This window comes from Amphiura filiformis, chromosome 19 (genome assembly GCF_039555335.1).
Source record: "Amphiura filiformis chromosome 19, Afil_fr2py, whole genome shotgun sequence".
NCBI lineage: Eukaryota > Metazoa > Echinodermata > Ophiuroidea > Amphilepidida > Amphiuridae > Amphiura > Amphiura filiformis.
In genome coordinates, this window is record NC_092646.1 from 406,748 (window position 1) to 412,820 (window position 6,073).

The window sequence follows — 6,073 nt, forward strand, 5'->3', positions numbered from 1 at the left end:
GTTCATATGCACAAACGAATACTGATCTTTATGATATTCAGGTTTGTGTACATCACATATAACATGTCACATAGGAGGTCATACGTGTTGACCTTCAACTATTGTATTTGTTCATCTGTGTATGGAGAGGAGAAACGCCATTAAACGCCATTAAAACCCCATTCAGTGAACTCACCGGATTGCTATTCCAAGTACTTTGATACAGATAATATGTATTAATGGGTCGACGCGATTGCATTGAAAAACCTAATAAATAATTATTATTCATAACAGTTACGTAATCAATCGATAGTGCGGACACATTTCATTTGCAAACCACGAAAATTCGTGATCTTTTAGCGTTGGAAAAGAAACCACGTGAATAGAGCGCCCTCTCAAGAATATCTACTCTCTGGTCTGATCATCAGTTTCATATAACCTTGTATATTAGTATAGGAATACCTAATGGCAATACAGGTCAATAACAAAGCAGCTTTACTTGGTTTCGTGGGTATTGTCAGGGATCTACACGAAGGGATAAGCATCCTAGACTGCTGCCCTCATTCGGAATATGTATCCTAGGTCTAGACAATAGGCGGATTAGCGGCCATTTTGTCTTCGACATGATTTTATTCACGTGTCCTTATACTTTAGTACACAAATATATAAGTTAACAAGTTTACAATATTAAAATTATATTTTGAATATACAATATATTCTGTAGTAAATCGATCAAATGACGGTGATTGTTCAGGTATTATATGCTTGATAAAATTAAACTGTCTGACCAGCTAGGATTCTCCTCCGCCGTCAGTGTGATTCCAGACCTTAGATTATTAATACACAGATTGGAATTTTATTTTCCACGCCTGTGCCCTCTAAGCGTACTCGAATTCAGCTGACGCCGGTACAGCGTACAGACCTGGCGACATCGCTTATCTTACGCGCGAAGTTTCTTTTGTGTACGCTCGCGCTATTTGCGCTATTTTTTTGAGTTTGCTCACGCGGTACCTGACTTAGCGTCGATCCCCTGAGGCAACATGCCATGTTTCCACGGTATGTTCCAGACACTCCACGTACCGTGTTGCTAGACTAAATCCTCCAGTCACACCCGCACACCAACATCGCCTGGCTAATAATTATTTGGTGCAGCAGAGACACTAAAATGAATACCCGGGATCGATACACGTGAATTGCTATGCACGATTTTGATATCAGACGAAAATCTTCGGATACCGGGTTAGAAAATGATGAATATCTCCCGTAAACGATTTCGTCTCAAGAAACCAGATCTGGTCTCATACACTTGAAAATACGTGTTGAACAGATATGATAGTCGTTAGTTTGCGCTTTGAGAAACGGCCGTGAGTCTTGAACTCAAAATCTGTATGGACTACAGCGCCCAGGCAAGGAGGCAGATGACCATTGACCGCAATGTCATGATATAGGCTTACTCACACGGCGAGAAATCAATTACCCCGGCTATTGTCAGTAGCATTAGTCAGGTCACTTGACTAATTAATTATATGCGTCTCATATTAAGGTCGGAATAAAATGACCTTTCGTGGCTGTGGATTCAACCTACCATGGCGATTTCTACCATGGAGATATCGGGGCGATGACACTGTGCACCGCCGCCATGTTTGTCCGCCATTTTGCGAGTGAGAGGCCAGGGACTCAGGCTAACGTGTTGCGAACCGGGGTTGCGAAGGTGGAGGAGACTAAAGCTGTATTGACGAACACGCATGCGTTAAAAAATATGTAGCTTAGGTCGAACAATAGCGTGACGTAGTTTCCGGCATTGTTCCTATGCACTTTCACCCTCCTGGTATTGTTGGGATAATTGTCATTATGATTTATCTACACTATCCCTCCAAAGAGTCGGACAACCAAGCTGCCCTGCAAAAAAGATCAGCCAATATGAACTGGGAGGAGCTAAAATCAGCTGCTAAAACCAATGCAGACATAACGGAAGAAGCTCATTTTGAAGAAATGGAAACGGGCGGTGTGACGATAAAGATCTTCTACAGAGAAGTGGTAGATTCAAACAAAGAAGGAAGCTTGATGACTTTTCTCTTTTTACATGGAATGCCATTTACATCAGAAACCTGGAGTAAATTGGGAACATTAAATGTTACAGCGCATCTAAGATACAGAGCCATAGCCAAAGAATTACCAGGTAGGTGGTTTTGGGTATTCCAGTTGAAATCTGTAGGAATTCTAGGCCTACACCCCTAGATGGAAAACATGACCGGGGGTGTATGGAATCACCTATTCAAGTAACCCCATTCAAAATTAACACTCCCTCACAGTGTGTGGAAGATTATGGTCATGTCTTCCATAAGGTGTATAGATTTCAACTGGGTTAAGACAATGTATAAAAGTAGCAATTTGAAGTAGATTGCACATTCACATGATCTGATGAAGTTTATAGTTGTTCATGGTGTCCCTGATAGAACTGTATCGTCGGGAACTGATTTTTTGGGGTACTTAAAAAAACCCACATTTACCCCAATATGGTTCAGTTTTGAAATTGTGATTATTTTTCCAAGTGTATATAAGGATACTTTTTTGGCGCAGTATAATTGACAGCCAGCAATTGATTATGAAATATTGATGGAATGCTGCAGCCAGGATAAATTGCATCAATGGTTAAAGATATCACAGCTGCTAAAAAGAAGCCTGTGATCGCCTCTACAACAGCCTACTGATGATAATAATAATGAAAAAAGGAAGAACGTACATACTTTTTCACTATTTTCTTACTTCAGTCTAGCGTCATTTTAAAAAGAAATAAATAACTATAGCTGCTCTTCTTTTTTTTCAAAACAATTTATTTATTTTCTCCAATGATTGTCCATTACCTGCTAGACTATAATTATAATGCAATTTAAATGTTAAGCTTACATAACTATCTATATCTATATACTACAAGATTCTTATTGGGGCCGCCTGCATAGGCACGCCATCGCCAAGGTACCTGACTGGTACACACAGAGTACCTACACAGTACCAATGCTGATACTGCCCAGGACCCACCTGCAGTAACACTGGTACTACAATTTACACTAGTCCTCCGATCCCCTGATACTGCATAGTACCAGCCAAGTACCGTGTCGATGGTGCACCTGTGCAGGCGGCGCCAATAGGAATCTTGTCGTATATGTGACCCGTTCCCACAAAACCGGGAACATGTAAACATTTTTATTTCCGAGAGTGTCACATATATGTACACAATAGCAAATAAGCTTTAATATGACACCCGAATCTGTTTTGGTGCCATATCCATATTTTGAAGATACACAAATTGTCAATGTCAATGGTTCTAATAGATAAAGAGGTTTTTTTCGTGAAATCATAATGGCCGACATCTTGTAGGTACATGTATTTTTAGGTGCTTTGTGCATGATAACAGTTGCATGTTGCGCTGTACTTAGCGAATTATGTACCATGCATGTACATAAAAATCAATTTGTACCCATAAGATGACGAAAGGAAGAATAACAATATTCTGAAGTAAATTAATGTCTGTAATTCGCCGTAGAAGTAGTGATGTAACAGGATTAATTACCATACGCTGACGAATATTTCTGAGTATTTATATATCTAATTGAATCTGTACAATAATTACCTCCCAAAAAGAGTATGATTTGCAACTTGGTGGAGGTCTGGATATGCAACACTAAAAATAATTCAAACTTATCTACCTTTGCCCCTACTCAAGATTTTTATGATTCCAGAAAAAAACTGTAATAATTTTTGTGATAAAAAGATTAAAACTTTTTTAAATTCTTTTAGTTGGAAGTAATTATCAATAAAAGTACAATTTTAATATTCGCCCAAAACATACATTTTTAGGGTGGTTATTGTATGCTGTAACAATCACGCCTAAACATTTGTACAGAGTCTGATATCAGTCAATGCACTCTTGTTTTTAGCCGGCAAGTTTTCTATTTTATAACCAATTATTAGGCAAAAAAAAAAAAAAAAATTGTTTGGTTGCCCTTCCATTTGGAGGGCCGGTAGGTCGAGATACTTATTTTTTCTTCATGGGCTCTTCCTCCATTTTCCCACAATTTGAAAATTTTCCTTTTTTGGACTGAATTTAAATGGAAATGAGTGAATAACAAATATAAAATGTCCTTGATTTTGTCCCCGACCCAAGATTTATGATTTTTTGGGTCGGTCGGTTGAGGGCAACCAAACAATTTTTTTGGCCTTAGATATTTAAGTTAAAATAGTTAAAATAGTAAGATTAAGAGTAATACATTGTATCTTAGCTTATACTTCTGAATATTGTCAAGTCTTTGAATTTTGTGACTGCATTATAGGAAAACATACACAATTTAATGCCTTTGCCCCGTTTCCCCACAAAATTCCTAAATATAAGAATTTGACTTTTTTTGCCAGTTAGTTCCAATTACCATCAGGGGAAAAAAGGTGGCACACTTTGACTGTCTTTTGGAGAATCTCTGCCCCACTCCCCCAATTCAATCTTGGACAAAGCCATGTTGTCATCAGGTATGTGAGACCCTCCAACATTGAAAGATAGGAAGTAAGTGGTGAAGGTTGGGATAGAGGGCAGAGTACAACAAATCCATGACAGACCTGTACAACTTGTTTTGAGCAAATGTGCCAAATATAGCCAAACAGGATTATATTTTTAAATCTAAGAAACGAGTGCTCTATATAAATTTTCTGGAATTGCAAGAAGTGATATAGCTAATTAACAACGAAAACATATCTATGAAGCATAAGAAAATAATTTCTATAATCTATAAAACTAATCTATCCTTGACCCTAGCTATAGTCTTTTACAGTATAATGTGGAAAATATGACCCTATCTTTAAACCCTTTTTTACTCTCTCAAAGTCATGTTACATCTTTCTGTAAATGATCTCTTAACAACGTATGTTCTACGACAAGTTGACAAACATGACTTTTGCCCCATTTATGCACGATCCGTGCATTTTGTGTAGGACCCACCTTAAACTGGACAGACTATACTTTGATATAGCATTATAGCAAATGATAATTAAAATCTCTACCCATCCACGATTTGAACCAATGATCTTTGGTTTATTGGTCTGATATATTACCCATTGAGCAAACAAGTTGCCTAGCAAGAATAGATTATTTGGGAATCGGTAATTACTAAGGAAACATACGTTACATAAAGCGTATAAAACGTATAAAACATTTGTAAAAACTTAATGCAAAACTGCAAAACATTTTTAACTTAATGCTATAAAGATTTGCTAAAAAACTTTTACATTATCATTTTGACAACATTTTTAAAAATAATGTATAAATGTAAATATGTATTCATATAAAACGCTTTAAAAAAAAACGTTTTTCTTTTATATAACCCGATATTTAAATGTTGTTTTAATTAACATTTAAAAAACAACTAAAATTAAACAATTAAAATTAAACAATTAAAAAACAATTAAAATTGTTTTGAATAAAACCAAAATCGTGTTTATAACACGTTTATAACGATTTAAGAACATTTTTGTGTTTGCTGGGTATTCATGTCAATTGAAAATCTCATATTAACCTAAGTTTTGGATTATAGTCATTGGACCGAATAAATAAAGTCTTTAGTTAATATCATGTGTGGATATTGGAATGGAAAATAAAATATCCTTATCGATTATACAAATTATATTTATCTGCAGATAATTTTCAGATTCCGGATATGGAATATGAAATATATGAGATATTTTATTGATTCTGTACAAGAAGCTAGACGAAGTCGAAGACATTTCGGCTCATTGTAGCTCGCGTCAAGTAAAGTCAATTGAGCTAAAATATTTTGACTTACTTCAGACATTGTAGGCCTGGATATGAACCATTATGAAATTGTTATTCTATAAAACCCATCTGCCTTCTATTCAAAGATTCAGTTCGAGTTAAAGGCATATGGGCTCATTTTAGTTCGAGTCAAGTAAAGTTAACAGAGTCAATGTACAAATATACAATGTGGTCGAGTCACTCAATTATTCTCGAGTCACAGGTCGTGACTCGTTGCAACTCTGATTTTTTCAACCCTGATATCCCTAGAAGTTTGGAGTAGATACTTGCCTCGCA